This window comes from Monomorium pharaonis, chromosome 6, assembly GCF_013373865.1.
Source record: "Monomorium pharaonis isolate MP-MQ-018 chromosome 6, ASM1337386v2, whole genome shotgun sequence".
Taxonomy (NCBI): domain Eukaryota; kingdom Metazoa; phylum Arthropoda; class Insecta; order Hymenoptera; family Formicidae; genus Monomorium; species Monomorium pharaonis.
In genome coordinates this window covers 24,960,671-24,986,677 of record NC_050472.1, presented here as the reverse complement: position 1 = coordinate 24,986,677, position 26,007 = coordinate 24,960,671, and the positions used below count along the sequence as shown (strand labels likewise).

The following is a 26,007-nucleotide window of genomic DNA, read 5'->3' as shown; positions in this document are numbered from 1 at the left end:
TTTATGAAACACGAACCCGCAGTACTTCTCTCGAGTCCGCAATAAACTTTCGGTCGGTGTTTGTGATACATTTCATACCGCGACTGCCGAAACTCTTTACTTTCATTTTACGACACGAAGGTAAATTGATTTTATAATAAATATAAATATAATAAAATGTTATTGATAGTCATCAGTATTATTTCCTGATACAATTAAAATCGACCGTGGACCATCGCCATTGACATAAATCAAAATTCTTTAAATAATATTTAAATAATATTGAAACATAGAAACCATTACAACAACGCACATTATTACGAAATTAATCATATCACGTAAATTATCGTAAATTAATTTTTTTATTCTTGTATAAATATTTTATTTGTTAATTTGACCGTAATAAATTTCAGTATGTGTATAATATTTTATAAAAATAACCACAAGTATTGTAATTCGAAACTTTAATAATAAATAGAATACACAGAATAATATAAAGTACAAATTTAATATTTATAAGAAATATTTATAAATAAAAAAGTTTTAGCTTTCTCTTTATATTATTTTTCAAAACTAGGGTTTCAGAACAGCGAGTACACGTAATTCTATGAATGTATACGGATATAATAAATTTTATGTATATTCGTCATTGTTAATCTTAGTCGTGTGTGGAAATTTACCTCGAGAGAACTTTATTCTATGACTGTGACAGTATCTTTATGTCCTTAATACGTCTGTCGCTTTAGACATCCCTCCAGCTAATAGCAACAGTTACCTTTATCACAAAAGTGTCAGTTTACTCTTGAACTGTCCTACAAAGATAAGAAACTACAAGTTTTCTACATAAATTAGTTAAATCGTTTTAAGTATGTGTGTGTATAAAATATTTACTCGTTATTTCTCATTTCTTATTGTTTCAAAATTAAAATATTATAACCTTGTTACGTAATTTTAATGTATTGTATTACTTGCACGTTTTATTAAGTCATTCTTTTATCAAGATCTTGAAAATGGGGGAATTGAATGAATGTTTTGAATGCCAACTTCATAATATAGTAAGGCCATATGTCTTAAGACAGTTTTATGCTCGCGAATGGATCTTGAGCAATCGTTCCGCTTTCGTCGCGAGGCCAAAGCAGTCACAAGGGGGACACAATGCAACGGGCGGTCTGACGGGACACGCGTACCCTGTTATAAGAACCCCTACGCCCTCTCGAACCCCACACGGCTCGTAATACGAGAACGGGACTTTGTGCCATGTAATGCTGGCGCAGCACGGAAGTCGCAGGCGTTCCCGTTGGAACATGAACTTCCAGGCATCCCCTCTCCCCTTCGGAACGAACTTGTGCGAGCAGGAACTGGATCCCCCGAACGACCGGAAGAGGACCCGGAACGGCAGAATAGCGGCGGCGGTGACGCGGACGAGGGATTATTTTATTGAATAATTTGACAACGATTGTTCGTGGAACGACGTACGAGTGTGTGCCCGTTGATCTTTTGTGATTTTACACTCCTCATTGTTACGAATAACTGAAAAATTGCAAAAGAATGAAGGCAACAAAGAAATCACATATACAACTACGGGAAGAAAATTACCGCACAATAATGTCATTAAAGTGGACATTTCGCTGAACCTTGGCGAAAACAAGTTCTTACGTCATATCTCATATCTTATAATTGAGTCGTTAAATAGCACTCGTAATATAAGTAATATTCTCTTTACTTTGAAACTGCCACATTAAGTTACTTAAAATAAAAGTTACTTTTACGATGGTATTCTTTTATAGTATTAAGGTAGGAGAATTAAAAAATTTCTTTTGTACTCTTAAATAATTAAATTGCACGAAAGCGTTCGGGTATGTCACACTGTTATTTTTTCATTTTGTGCTATTAATCGCACTTAACTGCTCAATTATGATATAATTGTTTATCTGTAACGGCAGTTATTCCGATGTTGAATGAAACGCGCTGAACGGCGCGCGTTTCCTTTTAATTGGTTTTGTCGCGATAACTTCCAATAATTGATAAAAGGGAATAATAAAAGAATCGATAAATATTCGATACACTTTGTTTGCGCGGATGCCATTCGCGATTACGTACATATCATCGCTGAAAAAGCAGTCAAGGGAGGGACTTGGTTATTACGGGGATATCGAGCGTCGCAGAGGTAGATCGCGCGGGAGATCCGATATTTTTCCACGCTGAAACTCTCTCGCCCGCTGCCGCCGCTTCTATTAATTACGCGGCTGTCGTTCGCCGGCGGTGGCGGTAGCGAATCCGCGCGATTCCGACGCCGATGCGCGGGCGTCGTTAATTTTCCGAGATCGATTTTCCCGCGATTCCCGCATTCGACTCGAAAAACCCCCGAACGTTCCGAATCGCCTCGCCGCATCCGCGCGCCGCGCCGGTTCGCCGAGCGCGCCCGTTTTTCACTCTCGGCTGCCGCGGCTTCAGCGTGCTCGGACGGGCACGCGTGTGTGCGCGTGACACGGCCCACGCGATGGGGGTAGTATCTCGCCCGCGGCCCTTTTTTCGCGAAAAATCGCTGACGAAGACGAAGAACCGCAGGCAGTCCGATAGAGCGTGAAGGCGTGATAACGCGCTGCTGCTCCTCAGTTTCGCGTGTCGGTCGCGCGCGTACATGCGTAAAACGCGATGATTACATCATGTAACAACTGAGGAATAGTGTGTGAGCAGATTTCAAAATTTTGGAGAGATACTATTAAAAAGCCAGTTGTAATTTCATAACAGATTATTAGTTTAAGCTTCTGTGAGAGAAGTATTTAAAAAAAAAGATTTAATAAAAAATTAAATTATAATTCAGTCTTGAAAAATTAAATTATAATTCAATCTTGAAAAATTGTGAAAAAGATGGCAATCAATTATAGATCATTAAAATAAACGGTTCTACGTTTACGATAATCTAAATTACATAAAATCTACGTGTCCGATTGAAAAATATTTTTACTGAATAACATTTTAAAATAAAATTTATATGAAAATTTCAAGGACAAGATGTTTGAGGACTCATCGTAAAAATAATCTCGTTCTGTTGACTATTTTTCGACGACAGGCGCCTGTAGCCATTCGCTTGCTTTCTCGTTGGAACTAGTCGACGATCCAGAGAGAGAAAGAGGCAAGAGGGAGAGACCGAAGGACATAGGATGGCACCAGGATAGTGCGGCAAATTTATGTCCAATTTAGTGGTGGATTCGGAAGCGGCGAGCGAGCAAAATTTTCGCACGGAGATTTCAGCCCGCACGGGCAATAAACTTCGACCAGCCAAACGGATACGCGGCGCGGCCAGAAAGTCCTGCATGTGCGAATATACGTGCGTGAAGAGAGAGAGAGAGAGAGAGAAAGGGAGATGGAGTAAATAGTAGAGAAAGAAGGTTGAGAGCATTGAGTGACGACGAGGGTGCGTGGGGGTAGGTCGGAAAGCCGACAAACGCAATCGGGATTGAATATCGAAGAGCGGGAATTTTCGCGAGTGCATGTGCAGACATATTTAGGGTGGATCCGATTCCGGTTGGGAAACGTATTTTCACGGTTTACGTCGCCTGACTGAATGGAGGCTAAATGCATTTGGCTCTCGTTACACTAAATGCGTTTGGCTCGATCAGGAAGCGGCGGAACTTTTCAAATTTAATGTTACACACACATGCACAAATGTCCGAATATTTGAATATCAGAGCCAACATTAATCAAATACGAAAATTTCTGGATACAAGCATTGACGTAATATATTCAAATAAAAGTAAAGAGAAATATATGAATTTAAACATTATGTTTGTATCCATGTGTTTTCGACTCCGAGACTTTATTTTATTATTATTATTGTCAAGCGCGACAATAGTACGTATAGCAAGGCTTCTTTTTCTATTCTTTCTATTCGACGGTATGTTATCCCGTGGTTCAAGCAGACACAAAGACACATTTGATATGTCAAAAAAACTAAGAAAAGAAGGAAGGAAGGAAGGAAGGAAGGAAGAGGTGAGTGTCTTCTTGTTTCTGAGTGATAGTCTACTCTTTAAGACAGGGAGAGAAAAACGTACAATTTTCCCCCTTCTACTTCACCGTTACACCACATCGTGCACTCCGGCGTGACGGTTGCAACCAGAAAGTGCCAGACTGCCTCGTCAGATCTCGTCGCCGCTGTTTTGTCCTCGTTAGGTGACTGCCTCTCTTCGCTAATGAATCCTTTTCGTAATTAAACGGCAGCGAAGCGCAATCTCCAGGGGAGACTTCTTTAATTAACGACAATTAACGGCAGCAACGATTACGAGGCGCGGAAGATGATGAGGACGATGGTGGTGGCTGCACGATGCGATATGCATGTCTCTTGGTCTCTCTCACTCGCTCGCTCTCTCCCTCCCTCCCTCTCTCCCTCCTTTCCTCCCGTTGATCCCCGCTCATTTAAATTGTCAACGACGACTTCGCGCGTGCTTCGACTGCGAGAGAAGCCACCTATTTCCCGCGCAAAAGTCGACCGTCACTGCACAGATATTTAATGATGCAAATGCACCGTCACGTTGCAACTACCGACGCTGCAACTGTTTCTAATCCAATGTCCCTAATTCTTTTTACTTCAGCAGATACGTGACATCCAGGAGAAAAAAAAATCGAATGCCATTTGGAGTTCAAAGAATCAATATGGGCCTATTGTAAATTCCAAAGCTATTGTTTGCCAATAATATAACTTAAAAGAGTATTATTGCTGCAGTTCAATTGTGTATTTTTTATTTGTTTAATATCTTATTTCTATTGTAAAATAGTGCGCGCGATAAACAAGAAAATTTAAAGCAAATAAAAAATTACTGTACAGATTTAATAATGACGTATTATAATTCAAAATAATGACGTAATTCTTACATTTTGTAATTACAATATTCTTCATTGACGTCGACATAAACGATCTTTGATATGCAAATTTATAAGAAAGCTTCTACAAACTATCCATTATTCTAGTGACATACATTTCAAACGAGATTTAAAAAAATTAAGACTATTTTAATAGTAAAGCATTGAGAAGTTAATCAACGTAACAAACTATATATTTTCTCGGGGATTTTTGAAAAGAGCAATGTTAGCATAACGAGCAAACGTATCGCGAGTGCATAAGTGCGACCGTCGTTGAATATTTCCCTGCTCGTATACCAAGAGGTTATAACATCGTTTGCGTATATCCGGTGGACGACGCGGAAAAGCGATCGATCGCCTCATGATCGCCTCTCTCGAGCGCGTATTCGGGGATGCAAAGAGATCTCCGCGATGCCTCCATCGAGGGCGGCACTTTACCCGTCCTCCGGATCAGTGCACGTCCGCAGGAATAGCGATCCTGCGGGAATAGCGCCAGGAATATCCAAAACGGACTGTGTTGGCGGCCGCGCACTGGATTTATGGTGTAATGCAAATTTATCGGAATTTTATTCACTCCCCCCCCCTTCCTCCTTCCGATACTGATCCTTCCTTCCTCCTTTCTCGTCTTTCGCACGCGACGCGAAAGAGACGTCGGTGCGGGGTTAGAACAGAGGAAAGTACGAAGTAGAGACGGCGGTGAATCCAGGTTCTTAAAAAAAAAATCGCGATTTCTCGTAAATTATGAGTGTCATCAATTTCTATCTTGGTCTCTCATTGCGTCCGCCATAGTGGTACGTTACCACCGTTGCCTCCTTCTATCTCTCGGGGACGAGAAGAGCGCTACAGAGGCACACGGGAAAGAAAGCAAGAAAGGGCGGGAGACACGAGAAAGGGAGGGCCACTGGCGCGGCGGCCGTCGCTTTATTATACCCCTCCCTGCTCTACCCTCCGTTCCTTTCGGTGTCCCGCAAGAACCGTAAAAGCACCGCGCCGAAGAAATATTACGAGCGCGATTTCATGGCGGCCGGCTGCACACTGACTTATATACACGGTAGTAAGGATGATCTCTCTCGAAAGACGGGTATTGGACGTATATCACCGGGATGCGGATACTGATCATAGGGCTTACAGATACACCCGTGAAACACCTACGACCGCGTAATGCACCAGCTGAGATGTATCGGCCTGTAAAATAGCTTTTGTACACTGCTGCACAAGGACGGAACTACTGTGCGACAAATTACTAGGATTGGAACGGCAATAAAAACAAAAAATTTCTCTCTCTTCTCTCTCGGATTTCTTATTTATTTTAACTTCATTACGATCACGTAGCTAATTTTTTAGAGATAAAATTAAATAAAAATATAGATAGAAAAAAATTTATATTGGATATTTCCAAATATAATTCTCTGATATCACTCATTTTTATACGTTTGAATCAACTCAGTGAAATTAAATTATATAATCATTATTGAAATACAAAGAAAAACAAAGGAAGTATTTAAATATTACTCATTAAATGTAAAAAACTTTTCAGAAAATTGAAATAACATGAAATTTCATTTACAAGTATTTTCAGATAATTGTTTGGGATCCTTATTTTAGTTGTTAAGATTTTCATATATGAAATATGGCGTTATTAAAGTTCTTTGAGAACACTAACAGAGCAGACAAAACTTTTAGCAAAAGCTCAACAGCAAAGCTACAAACAATGAAATATAATCGCACGCGCGCGCTTTTACCCGTCTTTAGACAGCCATTAGAGAACACGACAAGAATTCATCAATACGAAGCTAAGAGCATCCAAAGGACACAGAACAATAAGTGATTAAAGTACTTATTAACTATTGCGATCGCGTTCGAGTGGTCATTAGAGCGTCTAGAGCTTAAATTACTTCCGACATCTAAATTCCTGTCTTTACGAATATTTGATAGTGAATTCTCTCTTATTTGGCTTCTTATCCTTTGTCAGCTAAGACGATCAGTCCTCTAAGAAGTTAAGACGATCAGTTGTACAACAAGTCTCTCTATCTGAAAGGCCTGAATGTTGGAAACAACTTAGCTTACGATCCTCACAATACTTTATCCTCGCATGGTTAGAGACGACTCGATACCAGAAAACATCTCGCACCGAAGAAAATCAAATATCTTTTCAGTAAGCTTGGCATTGTGAGAAGCAGTCCATCCGGCATTATCATCCCGTTTGCATCATCCTGTTTGCGGAAAAAAGTTCCCTACGATGTACGCCTGCCTTTACTTTCAGGGAACCTGGAGGTGTAGCAAAACTAACTCCCGTGGAATTCATGAAATCTTTATCATCTCTAAGACAATGAAAAAAGAATACCTAATGAATATTATAAGCAATGAGAATCTTTCTTAGAAGTTTTTTAACAATAATTTCAAAAGTTAATTACATAACAGAAATTCAAGTATAATATTAAAAATGAAGAATAAAATTTTATACTTTGTACCTTCAAAAATTTGTTTCAAAGTATGTAAATTTTAAAAATTATTTTGCAAAATATACTAGGCCGATGTGTCGGAGTATTTAGTTTTATAGGTCCACGGGCTTTCGAATCCGTAATTTCTAGTTTTCAAACTCGGAATATACTGCAAAGCAGTTATTATAGAGTCACAAAATGGCTCCGGCTAAAAACGAGTAAATCCTCGAAGGGACTACGGTGATTTTCCAGATGGACGAAGTTTTAAAGCACATCACGGGTGGTACGCGTCTCGGTACGACAAGTGTTTTTCGAAAGCCAACAAGGAAAAGTCTGCGTAATCCCAACGGCTCTCCTCCTAAAGTTAACTAAAATTTTCTGCCTCTCTGAGCGTGCCGTAATATCAAACGTAGAGCATGTTTTAAAAGGCGAGCGGAAAAAGTGGTAAAATTATGAATTATGCAGTCGTGATAAATGCACATAATCTACAGTCTTTCGATGAATTTAAAAATATTTCTGGAATAATCGCTCTATTAATTTGATTCTATCGATTCTTTCCAGTGCCGTGGTAAAAAATTTCGTTATATATGATACATAACAATAAGCAATGAAAAAAAAGTGCATTATTAAATAAATTCGTATCAACTTTATTAATTATAAAAGTAACGATAAAAGTACAACAAAATTCGTTATTAATTGAAGCAGATTCAATTAAAGGAAACAAAGGTGTGCGAATGTTTGTGCGTAGACATTTTTATAGCCTCTTTTTACCGCGAATCGATATAAAGCAGGGTTTCCGCGACCACGCTTGCCCTGAACTCCCTTCATACTTATACCGCTATTTTTCATACTTTAAAAGCTTAATCCCATGAATTTATGAATTCTGCGCTTCTTGTACCCTTCTTTTTCTCGCCCTTCCGTCTCTTTTTTCTTAACACCGTCCATCAAGATGCTATTTCTCGGAAAAGAATGAGATTGAAAAACGCGCAAACTAAGAAAAAAATTATAATTTTTCAGAGATAATAATTCCTATGATTTATCTAATGTACAGACAAAGAAATATAGAAGAGAGAGAAAGGCACTTTATTAATATATTATCTTATTATTGACTATATTATTATTCAAATCTACTGCATATGTGGCTTTAAAACCCATGGAATATGTTTATCAATTTTTCTAAAAGACTTTTCTCAGGTACCAGCTTAAAGCTTAAGTGTTTCATTAATTTCAACATACATTCATCTCTTTGCGATGGCTTAGACGCAGATCAGAACAACGACACAAACGTAGATACGGGGCGTTCGCGACAATGAATGTTCGTCGTGATTCTCCCAGGCGCGATCTAAATTACGAGTCTCATGGATAATGCTGACGAGGCATGCGTTCGTGATATCGCGAGAACTGGTTACGTCTCGAGCACGGCGTAAAATATAAAGGACAGCATCGATCGGCTTACACGGTTATTTCATGCGGGGAAGAGGGAAGGGGGCTGAGAGGTGCGGCCATCACTTTTTCATTCGGGATTATCGCGACTGCCATAGCGCGAGCCTTTGAAAAATTAGCCGGCAGCCTCCCCTCCGTTCTAGGATCAGCGCCAGCTTTTTTCTCATGCGATGTAGCCACAAAAGGGCGGGCGGAGACAATAAATGGGATCGAGAACTCGCGGAATACTCCATTTACCTTCGTTCTCTTATCGCACGACCTAGCCCCCCTTTGTATTTTTCGCAAATGCGAGGAAACTTAGGCAAGCTCGCAAAATGGCATAAAGTTAACGAAAAGTATCACTAATCACATAAACTGCATTTAATAAGGTCAAAGTAATTGTTTAATGTACTAAAATGTTAAATTAATGTACTAAAAGTTAATTATAGAATGTTGAAACTAATATTTATTTTTCGTGTAATAATCTGTTACTGCTCTTGAAAAGAAAATTAAGAGGACGTCCGTGATTAAAATTGATTTCATATTCGAATTTTCTTCGCACTCGTACGAAAGAAATGAATTTTCCTAATTTTTCAGATATTAAAAATTCATTAAGTTAACATATACAGTATTGTTGCACCGCTAAGTAGAATCGCGCGATTGCGCGATCTGACATACTATACAAGAACTACCGAGAAATTGTCGCTAGAACTGTCACAACTATGTTTTATTATTTAGCAAAGTTTGTTCTATTACGATTCGTTAGTTGCGATGTGGTCACAATGCAAGGAGAGCTTGCAATGCCCTCGCCGTTTTGGGGTGCAAAAAGGAGCGTCAAACGAACTTGCATCGTTGAGTGATCAGACTGGCTGGCAGCCAAGCTAACAGTTGATTTCGATGCGAGCCACACCGGAATACCGGAGAATACGGCCGACTGGGAATTGGTCAATGTCCGGGACCACCGGATATTATGCTGCGTTATGGTCGAAAGATTTCCAATGGATAAAAATAGTGTGACGATACAAATGTATGTCATATTATTATGTTCATTATTCAAGTCCTTCGATAATTAACCTCATTAACAAAGATTAGATAATTAAAATGAACAAAAAAAATTCACTAATATTTAAAAAAGGCAAAGAAAAATGAGAAGAAAAATTATATGAGCCAGCGCGAATATTATTATGCAATATGTCAATCCATTTAATAATCCGTGTATATATAATTAAGTAACCGATGTATAACTTAAAATTTCTTCCACATACATAATTAACATTTCTTTCGAAAATAAAAGAAATGTATGAAAAACATTTTTAAATATATATTCGGTTATTTAATTACGTATACAATTTTTGATTATTAAATAAGTTCGATATTAATTAAATCGTTTGCGTACAAATTTCAGCGCTGACTCAAATAAGCTGATTAATTTTCGAACTCTGTAAAAGTAGATATTAAACTTGAAGTTATTAAACATAAAATAAACATAAAAAACATACATACGTATCTTCTTTATTAGGAAAGGCTACTGTGAAAGAATATTCGATCGCGCGTTATTTATATAAAATAGCGATAAGAATAAATAGAAATTAAAGTTATCGTGATACTATGTGCAATATCATGAGCAGTGCACTTATACGCTCAAGCGCGAATTGCGAAATCACATTAGCAGTATAAAAAGCACAAAGAAAGAAGCGCATCCAAAAGGAGCATTCTAGAGATCCAAACGTTTCATTTCAACCTAATTCTCAGGAAGCCAGCAAAGCCGCGCGCAACAATGGAGCCCGCACCCTTCGACATTCCCCGCGCTGAACACAACGATGCACCCCGTAAGCATTCGACGCATCCGATGCCAAATTGTAATTACTGTGGCCGAGCACGTTAATTAGTAGCTGACTGCCCCTTGCAAATTACACAAGTTGTTTCTCCAATGCGATTTTGTTCGCTCCGTAATGGAATCGTGATATACTGATGTATCGAGCGAACGCATTCACGTTTCCTCACAACAACGAGAGTATTAAAACGATAACATAGCGTGATAATAAAATACTTTGAAATTTGTTATAATTTAGATAATATATCGTTTGAAGTCTCCGCAAAGTTTATTCGCATCAAAATCGTCGGAATTAAATTATTTATTTAGCCATAACGTTAATGTAGTATACGACGCTAAAAAAGCGAAAGACTAAAATATAGCTGCATCCACAGTCTCCCTCCAAATATCTACTGGGAAATGAATAAAGCACATTTACTTTACGACACGGCCCATAAATGGGGCGCTTATAATGTCCCGATAAAAAGTTACCCCCTGTCCGCGATAATCACATCGACCGTCGCTCTTCATAACATCTTCTCACGTAAAATATAATCGTGCGACCCGGTGTGACGCGAAACTGTCTAATATATTAATAGCTGAATTAAGGCGCTCGGTTTTTCGCTCAGACATCGACAATGTAATTTTTCGCGTATAGTCATCTCCGTTATCATATTACGCTCCCGATATACAGATTAATAATTTAAAATAAAAACACAAAAACTAAAATAGCAGCAAAATTCAATCCATAAATAACAAAAAGATATTTCATTACATACACTGAAAAAAAGTCTTGTTGAATCAACTGGAATTGAACTAACGGTTCAGATTTCTAGTTGATCTGTCCAGATTTCCAATTAATTCAACAAGAATTTTTGTTAAATTAATTAGAAATTTGGTAGATTTAACTAGAATCCGAACCGTTAGTTCACATTCCAGTTATATCAACCAAATTTTTTTTTCAGTGTAAAATAAACATATTGGAAATATTTTCAGTTTTTCGTCGCGTCCCAATATTTGTTATTGCACTAATCACGAATATCTAGGATTTATTATCGATCCTTGTTAACATAACCAGTTGCGAATTTTGGCTTTCAGTAATAAAGTTTCGTTTCCTATATTGTACATTGGTAGCGTTCGTATCGAATTCCATGAAACATTATCTAACCACAGTATTGCTTCGTTAAAATTAGCAGAAAATCTATTCGCTTGTAGAACTCTCGGTTTGGGTCAGAACTCTCGATTCAGAATAGGTCGCAGACTGAGCGATAATAATGTTTGCCTCGCGGAATTACCTATGTATTCACTATCGAAACTCATTTATACTGCTCTACACAAACAGCTAATAATAACACCAATCTAGTTATGCGTTACTTGAGAATAGAATGCTTCTGTTTCAATCATAAATTCAATTAGTATTTAACATTCTCCCCTCTCCTTCACCCTTCTCTTCATGTATCCCCCCCCCCTCTCTCTCTCTCTGAGCTAATAATAGCGCTCATCCTATTAATATTGTATTATGTTATTAATCAACAAGATGAATTCAAGACTCAATATACATAAAGGAGTTTCCATTAATATTAGTTTCCATAACTATAATCGTAGATTATGCGTCGCATAAATGCTCTGAAATAAATTGTTGAATATTTCGAAAGGAGAATAGAACGCTGTAGTAGAATTCCTATTCAAAGATGCATTATTAACATACGGTATTGTCAAATCTTAACTATAACATAATCTCCAATTCAATAAAGATTAACAATTTACTCTGATTAAAAAGCGATTTCTTAAATAAAAAGTACAAAATTTCGATAAAGCAGATTCGGAAGATGAATCGAAAGAGATCGAGTTTTTTATTCCGCCTCTTCTTAATCCCGCCACAGTTAAATTCCAAAGTTAAATTATTTCGATTGGCAATTCATTATTCGCGGCTCACCTACCGCAATTACTTTGCCGACGGCGAGCTGCCGCTAAAGCGACAACTGGAATCTCATAAATACGCAATGCGGTTCGTGCTCACTCCTTAAAAGCTTCTATATACTTAAAGCTACTCGTCTCCGTACGGGAACTGTCGAACTTTTTCTTGTCCTTTCACATTCCTATTCTCTCTCTCTCTCTCTTAGTTCGCGCTAGTTTCAAAGTTATCGGCGCAAGTTCGCCGTGCGAAACGCGAAAGGAGCCTCGATCACTCTTGGGAAATCTCGCGGAGCTTCCGAAAGAAGACAATAATTAGAACGTTCACTGTAGTACTTTCCGTCAGCAGCGTTTAACCGTCCATCCCCGGAGGCGACCGTATATCCTGATTACTGCGAGAGATCGTTCTTTAACGTTTCAGAGCCAGGGGGATTGCCGATCGTTTCTCCGATCTTTCTCTTACAATTTCCAGATATAATATAATAGCAAAATTTTCGCGATAACCATAATCCCATCAAATGCGAAACATACATTTTGAATTATGATAAATCGTTTCTAATAATACTACACGGTGATTTATTACAGAGAAAGAACTCTTGATATGGATAAATTAACAAAAGTTTCGTAGAATAATATGAAGAAAATCTTATTAATGAATTAATCTTTCTCTCCTTTTAGTTTACCAGTTTATTTTGTAATCTTGATACTTTCTGAATGTAGCTCGAAATTTAAAAATCACACTGTTGGGTATATTTCTTAATTTAGGCAGAATGGTCATATATGTCGTTTGCATGTCAATATTATTACTTATAATTCTCAATTATGTGGCGAGTTGTTAAGTAACTATGCCTAATAATTATGTCAGACAATTATGTCAGAAACACATATATATAATATAAAACAAATTTACGAGTCTCGTTGTAACGTGACTTGTGAGCATGCTTAATGATAATTAGCTCTGCAGAAAATTCTACAGCACGCACACATAATAGTAGAAACTTCTCAGATGCAGAAATCGATTGTGCTTCGCGACTATGATGATAAATATTGAGACAATATTTAAGCGAAATAGGCGGATAATATAAATTGCAACTACAAAAGAATTTTATGACAGTTAAATACTTTAGATTGGAACTCCGTTAGTAAAAACAATCGCGTTCGGCAATGATGTAAATTTTGGAGTGCATATATAAAATGCAAAGCAGAAAATCATTCAAGTCGTAAACGACGACACGGATCAGCAATGATTGACGTGATGTTAAAATGGCAATAAAACTAACAATAAGAGAAAACATTGTTGTTAATTATGCGTTCCTGCGACCGCATTTCTCATTACTCTTGCGTGGTCAGAGGTTAAGTGAATATTTAGCAGTGACCACCCCGGTAATAATGGATGTTTAGTTAATCGATTGTTAGTTTGCTCTGAAATAATATTAGTTCTAAAAATCTTCCTCAAACATCTGACGTCAATGATATGATTCCAAGGATTCACTTAAAAATTTATTCGTATAAAAATGCAAGTATATAGTAGATAAAAAAGATAAATTAAATTTCAAATAGTTTATTATAGAACGTTTAGTTTTCAATTTTTAATTTCCAGATTAAATAACAGACAGTAGAACCTAACTCTCTTTTATTGTATTTATAATAAATTGCTTTTCACTTATGTAGTACAATTAATTGTTTCTAATTTTAATAAGCTTTAAACATGTTAAAATACAAATAAAAAGAGACACGTATTTTTTTTATAAGAGCGTTCTGGCATGTTAAAAATTCTTTAAAAAATTTATTATCTCATTTTTGTATAAATTTTAACGTATCTAAAATTTATTAAAGTCGAAATGCATGATAAGTTGTGTACTCTTGTAAGAAATATAAAATAACGATATATGTATATTATAAAATATTATAAAATTATTTACTTTATTTTGTCGGAACGCAATTCCTGTCGTATAATCGCAGATAGCACGACACGATGAAATATTCGCGAGTGTTTTATTTCCTAACTTCCACCGTTCCTCTTTCACGAGCTCAATTATCGACATTCCACCGCGTCACCGGAAACGAATAGGTCACCGGTAACCCTTTTTCCCTTCCCTTCCCTCATACCTACATGACTCGCAGTATCGAACAATGATATTTTGCACAATGTCGCCGGCTGAGCGGATCGCCTGCATTCGTTCGTTCCGTCGCATCGATGCGGAAACGCGACAGCGGATCATCCGGTTCACTGTAAACGAGACGCCCGGAAGTTTCATCCGTTATTAAACAATTTCGTTGTACCTATCGGGCCGCGGGACTCGCTGTTCCGCCAAAAACCGTACCTTGCCCTATGTCAAACGATCGTAAGTGAGTTATAACTTCGAACCTCGCAACTATCCTACCTGGTTACGTCACTTCACAATTAATTAAACCTTCAATTAGGTGTTGTAATTTTCAATGAAAGTGCTCGCTGTTACAAGTTGTAACTCCTACAACATCTAAAAGTGGATTATTGATCCAGTAACAGTGCTAATTTTACGAACATTTGTGTTTAAAACACAAAATTGTTTTTCAAACTTTTAAAAAAAAATAAAGAGCGGAGGAAAAAAAAGAGAAAAACGAGAAAGCAATAATATTCTCTCGAATATAACATTTTTAATAGATAATTTATAAAATACGTTAGAGATACCTAAACGTTAAAGATATTAGAGGAAATAATGGAAGTTATTACACACAAAATGTTGGTACACAGGACACGTACAACTTCATTTTTATCGTTGATCGTGCTCCAGCTATCGTCTTTATAGTTCTATTACATTAGACGTGATCGTATCAATTTATATAAATGGAATGCTCCGAGCGAACGTAGGGATACGGGCGGCTATCTATGCCCGTCCGTATTGCGTATTACTATTCCGCCGACCGCGCCGGACGTCCGGTGTCGGCACAGGAAAACGCGTCTCGTCGATCGGGAAAGGTAGCCCAGGGTGATCAAGCACGCAGGTACATATACAGGGTGTTTGATAACTGATAATAAAGATGAACGAAAAACGTCGGTCTGCTCGGCGGCGTCGATGAAGACGAGCCTATTTGCACGATAAATTACAAGAATTTTTCAATTCTTCCACTGCCCATGAGATCGTCATGTTGACCATCTGCATACTGTTATATTTCATTCGGTCAACTGGTCAAATACACACACAAGTTACACGCGAGGCACCCTGTATGCGAGGCGTGCCGCCGCGTGAGTCCGCTCGCTTCCGCTTCGCGTTCATTCATTCTTTCGCCTTCACCTACGCGCCTCTCACCGCCGAGCATTTCCTCCGTTCGTAGAATGAATCATCGAAGCCTCGCATCTCTTAACTAAACGCGCGTGCGACGATCTTGCTAAATTCCCGACGTAACCGAAATTAATGGTTGATGCTAATAAAACGTGAGGAGATATTTCGCGAAATTAAATAGTTCGTAATATACTGTCATTAGATCTTCAAATAAGATTAATTGTATACCATAGGAATATCTTACGGCAACTAGTAAAATTTATTACGATATTAAAAGCGCGTATAATCCTCATGTATCTAAACATATTTATCACAGTCGTCATTATTACAACTGTTACACTACGTCATAAATTCATATTGTGATGGAATTTATAGATAATTATTTACAATATAATGATTATGAAATCGTTGGTTAAAAAATGCCAACAAGCCAACATGCTTGCTTATTTATATTGCTCGCGACTAGACTTGTCGATCCGGTATGAAACTGCGTTGTAACGCGAAATCCGTTTCATCATTCGACCGGTCCGGAATTAGCAGCCGTATGGCTGATTTCCGGTTGCAAATCTCTCTGAATCCACGATTAAATCGCCGTGCCGATTGGCGTGCCGGTCGCGGAGGGATCGTCGTCCCTCTTTCGCTCACGTATCGCGTTAACAAGCCGTCGTACAATAGCTATTATTGTTCGGCCGGTAGGTAGGTACGTAGGTACTAGGTAGGTGGAGGTAATAGAACGTGAAAACATGTGCATGTGCATGTGTGTATGTGTGTGGGGGGAGGGGGACATTTAGCCACAGCTCGTGCCTACGTGGTTTGCCTGCGCACCTCCTAAGCGCGAAAGCACACATATCCGACATCGCGAACTTTCTCACGGGGACCTGCGATAATGGCCGGCGTTACGCATAATAATGCCGACGTGATTGCCCCTCGTGGCCGATTTCATCGGACGCCGCGCACAAACCGCACACGACCCGTACGTTAACAGCTTCATACACCTCGCGTATGCGAGCGGATACTTGCGAGCCCAATTTCGTGACTTCTTGTAAAATTAAGGATGTTCTTTCGCGTGATTATGTAAGATCGTGCAGTGTTTTTAGCTCCGAGAAAACAAAACTTGAAATAAAATTAAAACATCACTTTTTGATAATGTTCCGTCTTATGATACTTTATACAAGAATTTATATTCTCTGCTTTATAAATTTACTTAAAATTATTTATTATACATTTTATGAATTATATTAAAAAAACTTAAAAAACAATCTATTAAACCTACATAATTAATATTTTTAGTAAATAGTTTGTTTTCTAAATTTACTTGTTTACAATATTTTGAGTAATTCTCACTTGCGTATCTGTGTTTGATATTAACATCTAATTAATGTTATGACGGAGTTTCGGATTCGAATTCTGCACCCACAGAAAAGACTTCTGGACCTAATGCTGTAATTCTTCAATCTATCATAAAATAGAATCGATATAGCGCCAATCATATTTATTATCAAAGAAGGAATATTTTATTTTTAAATGGAAAATTCTTAAATCTAAGAATAAAATAACTTTTGATGCTATCTTATTAATTTTTTTATAATGATTTAGTGACCATCTTATAATATTCTAGATTTAAGAATAGACCGATTTGAAGATAAAAATGTTTGATTTAATCTTAATCTTGTTTTATTTTTATACATGAGATTGTGACAAGATTAAATATTAAGATTAAATATCAAGAATATTTTTGTAATAAGATTAAATATCAAGATTAAATGTCAAGAATTTTTTGCTTGGTATCAGAAATCTTTTCTGAGAGAGTGACTACGGTAATTTTCTGCGATTCTTTACAAATTTTTTTTAGATGCTTGTAGCATCAAATTTGACAATCATATTATAGATATTATTTCTAACTTCAGTTTATGATTGCGATTTAAGTTCGACAACCAGTTATCGCCACACAGTTTATAGAACTAAAAAATGTACTAAATAATTTATAGAACTAAAAAATGTATTAAATAATTGAAATAAAAATGTTAAGCACCAAGATTTGAAAAAATGTCACTTTTCATTTTTGTATTATGAATCTAGTTATTAAAAAAATGGAAAATCTAGCACAGATTATGTAATCAATATCAACATTTCAAAAGATATGCTAGTTTAGCGTGAAATAAAAATTCCGATTGACCGCAATAGAATTCGCGTTTTATTGAAGAAATGTAAACCGAATATAAACCGATTTTTTCCCCGATATTCACCGCCTACGCGTACATATACGGTAAAACATACAGGTATCCGAAACGAGCAACCTTTGGGTTACCTTGTCATCATCGACTCCTTGTCGGTATCCACCGAGTGCGAATGGAAAAATTCTGGTCACGAATCTTCTTAAGGTTGGGAGGAGTTACTCTCACCGCGAAAGATCGCGCCTCCGCTCGACCGTTCCTCCCATTCTTAAAATGAAATTGCACGATTACCTTTCGTTTCACGCTTTCTACACTCTTATGTGACGCATACCTTTTCACGCCACGCGTTATTCGTTATACTCTGCCACTTCAACAACAAAACAACGATAATTCTCTCACGGCGTGCCATATATTATACATCAAAAATTTTTAGACTCATAGATAACTTGCAACTATGAATTTTATAATAAGAGAAATTAGGACCAAAAATGTAAATAATACTTAATATCTTTAGTTGAAGAAAAACGTCATTTTTTTATCGACAAATCTTGATGGCTGATAATATTTATGTAAATATATATACATATATAATAAAAAAACGATGTTCAAATTTACTTGTGTAAAGTAATATGTTGCAAGAATAAATACATCTATACTGTCACAATACGGAGTTTTACATATATAAATAATATATGTAAAATATGTAAATAAGCAATAATAAAATCTAAAATCTAAATTTAATATTAAAATTAAGATACAAAAAACTGTGCGCGCTTACATTATTGCCCTATCAAATATATCTTCCCGTTTGCTCGCTAAAATGTTATTATACCACAGAGGCGCAGGTGGTGACATGGCAAAGTCTAGTCGGGCGTGTTGCGGTTGCGCCTACAAATTGGCAATTAACACTAGCCAAACGCAAACGCCTAAAGGCCGTATGTCTTCCCTAGAAAGGGTGTGAGGCAGGTTTTACAACCTACCCGGTTCTTCACGAAACGCCCTCGAAAAAGATGATTTTACGAGCAGCTACCGTGGCAACGCCATTGAGGGTGGTGTGGAAACATCGCTGGTTTCGACAGGAAAATGGCTTGGGGATGACGCCGCAGAATTCCACCAAAGTGAAACAACGCGCCCGTCTACAGTACGCTCGTAAGTCAAACACCGCGAAACGGTTTCGTCAAGCGTGTATCTTCATTATGTACTTTTTCTCCAATAAATTTTTTCAATATAAAATAGTGGATAAATATAATTTTGTTTAATTAGCATTATATCCGAGAAAAAGTATATAATTTTTTAAACATTCTATACGAATCGATGGATTAACATGCGGGATTACGGGGCTGAAATTATGAGGATTGGAAATAATGAAAAAAAAATCAATAGTTCTCTTCATGAAGAGATAAACTTCATTTCGTGATGTTTCGACGAACAAATTTCATTTTCGCGCGGAAACGTTATCTACCGGTAAAGCGGTCGCGATCGACGACTCGAAATTAATTCCACGCTATTCACAGCAGCGAGCGGTATTGAAAATCGAGGGCGTGAGATTGCCGGAAGAGGGAAGAGACAAAAATCAGCGGCGTTTTTGGAGCGACGCGACGACGTCACGTTCGCACGTTCGCCATGGCCATATAACCGCGAACGTGCTGTCTGCCAGCCGCGCTCGTATAAACCCGAAACTGTCTACCAATTTTTCGAGAGGGGACCCTAATTTTTGTGGCAGAACGATTCTCGGCCAATTTACTGCTGCGCGCGGCACACAAAAACGTGGTACCTGCTGACGGAAGAATAAGCAAATAGACGACGCGACGAGGTGTCTGCGGTTTTACAAAATTAAGAAATTATGACCGTCTGTCGGCCAAGCAAAAATTGAAAAGATAATTTATTGTCGATAAATAAATGTTAGCGCGACGTATACGTTCTCTCTCTCTGTCTCTCTCTTTTTCTTCTCGCCAACATATCATTGTTTTAAACATGATAACTGTTTTAACTTACTTATTTGCCTTTATCTTAAATCATAATTTTTTAAATGCCTCGTTCAACATTGCTGCTATCGCGAACCAAACAAGAATCGTCAAACTAACGTTACGAATGTGGAAGTATGATGTAACGTGTCTTAATCACCCGAGACGATTTTTCACGTAAGCACATAGCGAAGTGAGAGTCGAACTTCCTCACAATGGAAAAAAAAAACAAAGAGCAATTTTCATGGCCCAGAGTGAACGAATTGATGATTATGTTGTTTGTGCCGGATCACTTACCGCGGAAATCGATCGAGTGAGACACAAAGAGAATTAAGAAAGACATTCGAAACAGACCAGTAACAGCAGATCGGTAAGAAGATCAAGAAGTGAATTCTTTTTACGACGATGATTGCGCTCATGTAAAAGATCTCTCCGTGGAGCCATATGAATTATCTTTATATCCCACCATCCCACCACTAGTTCCTTTCGCAACGCTTTTTGTCATGTAATCTGATAGATGATAACATAAAAGACAGGAGAAAGAGAGGAAAAGAAGAGACAGACAGACACCAACAAAGCGTTTATTAAGTCGAGCCTTCTAAGAACGTTTACTAAAAATACAAAGTAAAAATCAATAAACAGCGCTATAATAAAATAATAATAATACTTATTTAATGCAATTTTGATCTCTATAGAAAGTTGTTTTACTTGATACAAAGTAGCTCTGATCTGCTTCGACCAGTACCAAAGACACTGATACTGAGGTTAATCGCTTGATCAACGATTTCGATTTGAATGCCGATTTAAATGTAATTCAATTTTGTAATTTGGATGGCGTTGATAAAACGAGCGTGATCCAGAAGAAACGCTTTGGTTTTATTTGGCGTTTAACGTTAGGCTGTCACGAAACGACCATCATTCGATAGTGACTTCTCTGATCTTGGTCAAGGCGATTCAAGGTTGTGGAAGAGAAAATTTGCAGATCATCAGTGTAAAGGAAAAGGAATGATAGCAATGCGCGATGGAATGTCGCAGATCTTCGATAAAGATGAAACGGAGTGAACCGAGCCCCTGATGGGGGACACCTGCGGAAACAGGTGCTCAGAAAGAAACCATGTCAGCACACGCACACGCTGAAGTCAGCCCAAAAAACATGCTTCAAACTATGTAGAACAGCCGAAAATTAGAACGTTTAGCATAGAAATAAGTCGTGTCGCACCGAGTCGAAGGCTTTGGAGAAATCGAACAAAATGAGCAAAGCGATTATCTTTCGATCTATGACCAGCCCAGTATCGTTTATAAGTTTGACAAGCACGATTTAAGTACTATTACCGTCGGAAATCTGTCCAAAGAAAAAATCGAAAAGATGATGGAGATGCAAATGAGACGAGAATTAGTCAAATACGACACGTTCCACAATCGTAAAGAGATGATAGAAGAGAGAAATGAGGCAAAAATCAGAAACGAGAGGTTTTTTGTTTTAAAGGGAAGAAAGATGTAGAGTAGTTCCAGTAAAAGGAAAAGAGAAAGAGGTAAATACCTCACTGTAAAACTCAATCTACCTCATCATCGTTAAACGATATTAGGAAAGTACCGATGCCGGCGTCGTTTGCCAGCAATAATTCCCACGAGATTCACGTATGAATTGTTCAATTTAACGTCTCAATGAGCCCATTTTCGTATATCTTTGCGTACTTTCGGTTCGTAAATACTTTGCTAATTATTTTATTATTATAGTTTTAAAACTAACAGTGTTTTAAATCTGAGGTTTCCCTTCAATATCACTTTCAAAGTAAACAATTTACACAAGCAGAGTGACAGAGTCACGTCAGTCATCTAAAATCTAATTGGTTTAACGCTAATAACAACGTAGATTCTTATGGCATCACGACGGAAATATTATCGTAGATAAAGACGATAAGAGACAAACCGTTAGAGGAGCAAATTAAGGCTCGTCGACTTTCTCGATCTTGAAACTCGATGCCGGTCGGCTCTACCTCTCTGATAAGTTTTGACGTCCGGCTAGTATCCTGTATAACTAAGAACTGCGAATTCATTTTTATGGGGAAGTCGCGGGGTCAAAGGCGCTCATTAACCTGCGCGCAGCATCGGATTATACGTCGCCTTTTTCCATCGAGACTTTTCACCGACGACCAGAATGCGCGATGCATTTTGAAGTTTCGCTTCTCGTCGTTTCGTTTCCTCGAAAATCGAGTTTCCCGCGCGCAAGAGATAGAATCGGAAGTGAAGATCTCTGTAGGAAAGGAACATGTCGCGAAATTCTATATTTTATCACATATTGATCATAAACATTAAGATTCAGCACATTCTGATTTTTATGGAATACATTTCTCTCATTTTAATTTAATAACAAGTACATAAAATAAAACTTTAAAGTATACAGAGTATATTATTTTTTTCATACATAAAAAATATGCGTAATTATTTTGAAATAAAGAAGAATGGAAGCGAATAAAAACAGATTAAAATATTTGTACTTAATCAGAATTAAGTATACTTTTCATAAAATATCTCTTCTCATAAGCGAGATATTACATTAGAAAGTTAGCATGCACAATCGAGAATATTCATGATTCTCGGTTTCCAAGAGATATTTAGTATGTCGAACGTCTCAAATGGCAAAAGAGAAACGGAAGAAGGAAATGCGACCGCGACTCATGAAAAGTTAGCGAGCGCAATGGATACACGCAGGTAACTTTTATTGTAGAAATAGAGAAACTCACCGCTTTTTCATACCGGCAAGATTATAGAGTATAAATTGCAATTTGTGTTAAATGCTAATCAGTCGTGGGAGTTAAGCTTAAATTGGTCACCGACAAACACGAATGACGTAAGCGCCGAGTATTATCTGGCCCTGATGTCACGTAGTGATACTAATGAGCGGTTGTAAATAAAAAGGGGACCGCTTGATAGACGTTTCTGAAAAACACGTATTATCAAAGTAGCAAATCGACGTAATTCCGAGGACACTATTTCCTCATTAATCAATAACGCGAAACACTCATTAAAAGTTCTTGCGTACGTGCATCGAAAAAGTATATAGAGCGCCCTACAAAACTATTGACTGTCATTTTCATGTGATTCTATATCTCGTGTTAATATTAAAAGAATGTTATAAAATAGAAATATGTGATGAAACGCATACGGCAGACAAATGAGACAGGAAGTTGCGATAAAATTGAAGAGTTAAAAATTGCTTTCGATACTCTCCTCGAGACGCGAAAATCGGGAAATTCGTCTAGTACAAGTAACGTCGGGACAAGATAAAAGTACATCTGATACGCGGGGATAAGGGCTTTTTTCGCGCGTAAAATACGAGAATTGGGGATATGCGCACCTGCGACAGCGTGGGAGGTCGACGTAAGACGTGCCACCAGCATCCCGCTACTCCAGTTTTCTCACACCCCCACGAGGGATCTCGGGACCTATGAAAAGAGAATAACAACGTCGAATTCCTGCGATTCACTCGAGCGCAAGAAGCTTGCATTACCCCGCGATCTCGTGTCTGCTACGAAGAGCGTTCCAGGGGATGATATATATCTCCGACGACCCGATATGGAATTACCCAGAACCCCCGTTTCTCTGGTATGCATAATCGCATGCTATTCATTATCCGCGACAGTAGTCGGGTCGAAATGCTAATCGGTCCGTTTCTTCTGGGCTATCGCGGTTCCGAAGGGACGGAGGGCGCAATTTCGATTCGTGCAAAAAGCTCTAAACGCGTTTTTCGCCGCAGGAACAAAACCAGCGCGAGGCTAATATTTCACACGCCGTGTGAGAGATTTGTCAGTTGCTCTGATTGATCGCTCTGATAGTGATTGTCTGGGAAACATAAAATATATAATTTTTTTTGAAGATATATATATAAACGTTCGCAAGGATGCTGAAAATAATGCCAAAAAATAAACGTAAAGAGAGAAAGATCATAATACTCACAATGCAATGAAACTTATAAAATGTAATTAAATTTAAGCCGATCAATAATTACAAATAATAATTACGAAACAACATGTTTCGTTAAACAAAATTATTTCAACAAGCAAACGTTTGCTCTTTGAAGAACAAAGCAATTCCATTTGGGGTGCAATACGAAAGATCACGTTTTCTCGCGTCTCCATCTCCCCCCCCCCCTTCTCTCTTTCTCTCTTGATTTGGTCCACGGTAGCAGCAGATGTTTTTAACGAGAGCTCCTTCCTACACTCTCCTTTATCCATCGGCCCTTGAACCTCTACAGGCGACTGCTGTTTAACCACAGTGGCGGCACAACTTTTATACCACCTGCCGAGATATCGCCTTGGATTTTCGATCTCACTGAACTGTTTGAAAAATCTCATCGGAAACAAAGGAATCATGAACAAAAATAGCGCCCAGGAATAATGCAATAAGAATAAAATAAATTTCAAGAGTGTTCGTAATATTAGATTACTAACATTACGATATTAATTCCGGCTATTTTAATACATAATTACAAACGTAATTATAAATAACGTAATTTAATGGAGTATTGCTCGTGCGTAATAATAATTATTGAATCAGCTTTCTATTATTTCATACGGGCTTACAAATTATATATAAATTCATCTATAAGTTACGCATAAATTAGATTCACAATTGACATAACACTATACAAAATATCAATTTAAATTAATAGAATAAATTCAATTTTATTATTGTTTATTACGCACTTGCAAATATTTAACATGTTGCAATAGCTATTATTAGATGATATAAATATTTCATTAAAATGTGCGCTTAATTTCAGAAACTAAACCAATTATCATGCTACAAATCACGAAAATGCAATAAGAAAATAAATCTAATAATCATTTTTATATCGCTAATCGATCGGAAATCGCTAATGGTTTTTTATGGTAAAAATCATTATAAGAATTTGCGTGGATGATGTGGCATTATATCGCGAGAAAGGAAGTTACCCAGCATGCAATATCGTGAATTGCAGGAGAGCAGATCGAATATAATGAGCATTATAATGCACCATACTGGGACTCCTAGCCTTTCGCGTACCTATTCGTTTACGTGCAAACGAGGATAATATCGAACAGAACAAAAACCAATTCCACTCTGAAGTATTAAATTGAAAACGTCGATATGAAGCGTGCACCCGTATAAATACCCAATAATTACACAGATTATTACAACGTTATTTATATTATTCTGTTATTCATATTCTACCATTATTTTCATCATTCGTCATAAATGAAATGTTTCGCATGTATTATAATGTTATTAACATTAAAAATAATAATGTTATATCGCAGAGGTAAAGAGATAATAATTAATATCAAAACCTTTATCTCCTTTTATTAATCAAAATATAACAAATCATTTATTTTCACGTATTTTTTATTCTTTTATATTGTAACAATACGGTCTACACTGCTCTTTTACAATTTACGATGACGTGTCGATTAATCCCTTCAATTTCTTAAAACCAGAAGTCGTGTCAATTTACAGTTATTCCCCCCCCCAAAGACGATGCGCATGCTGATCAAACGATCCGAGGATAAATTAGATCTGCCCCTGAAATCGAAAGAGCGATCCGTCCTTCTACGAGACGGGGAATTTGGACCGTTCGCCACCTGTCGATACCGGAGCACGTGCCACCACCTGGAAACCCGCCACGTAGCTGCAGAAGTGCAGTCGATGCACCGGCTGCGTCATTTAGCCGCCTTTGCAAGAACATACGTGGCGCAGTTGCATGTGGCCAACGCCGCTTACACATTATCGTTTCATATGATCGAACATAATGGAAACTTCGGTGTTATAAATGAATTATGATTATTAAATACACAATTTCCACGTAAATAAATGTATAGAAAGAGACACCCCCCAATAATAATTCTTCTAATCCAGATAATAATATGAACAACTCGTGTAAATTTTTATTTAAATAGCTTTCTAATTTCTTTATTCTCATCACGTTGGGGATATTAATATAAAATTAATGTAAGAATTTGCTATTACATTTAGAAGATCTATTCACAGATTTGATACGTATGATGGTATAAAAATAAAAGATTAATTTTATAAGTATATATTCGTAATTATATAAGTTAGATAAAGTATACATACATAATTACATAAGTTAGATAAATCGATATTTAAAAAAAAATAAAAACACGAGTTTCAGTTACT

The 26,007-nt window shown here is 37.3% G+C and overlaps 1 protein-coding gene and 1 long non-coding RNA gene across 2 annotated transcripts in view; one reads left to right on the top strand and one right to left on the bottom strand.

Annotated features, from left to right (window-relative positions):
• The window catches only part of LOC105837754 (protein rhomboid), a 379,198-nt gene that overhangs the window by 308,170 nt on the left and 45,021 nt on the right, over positions 1-26,007 (bottom strand). The gene's annotated exons all lie outside the window — the stretch shown is intronic.
• LOC118645953 overlaps positions 1-26,007 on the top strand; it is a 170,845-nt gene that overhangs the window by 136,369 nt on the left and 8,469 nt on the right. The window lies entirely within an intron of this gene.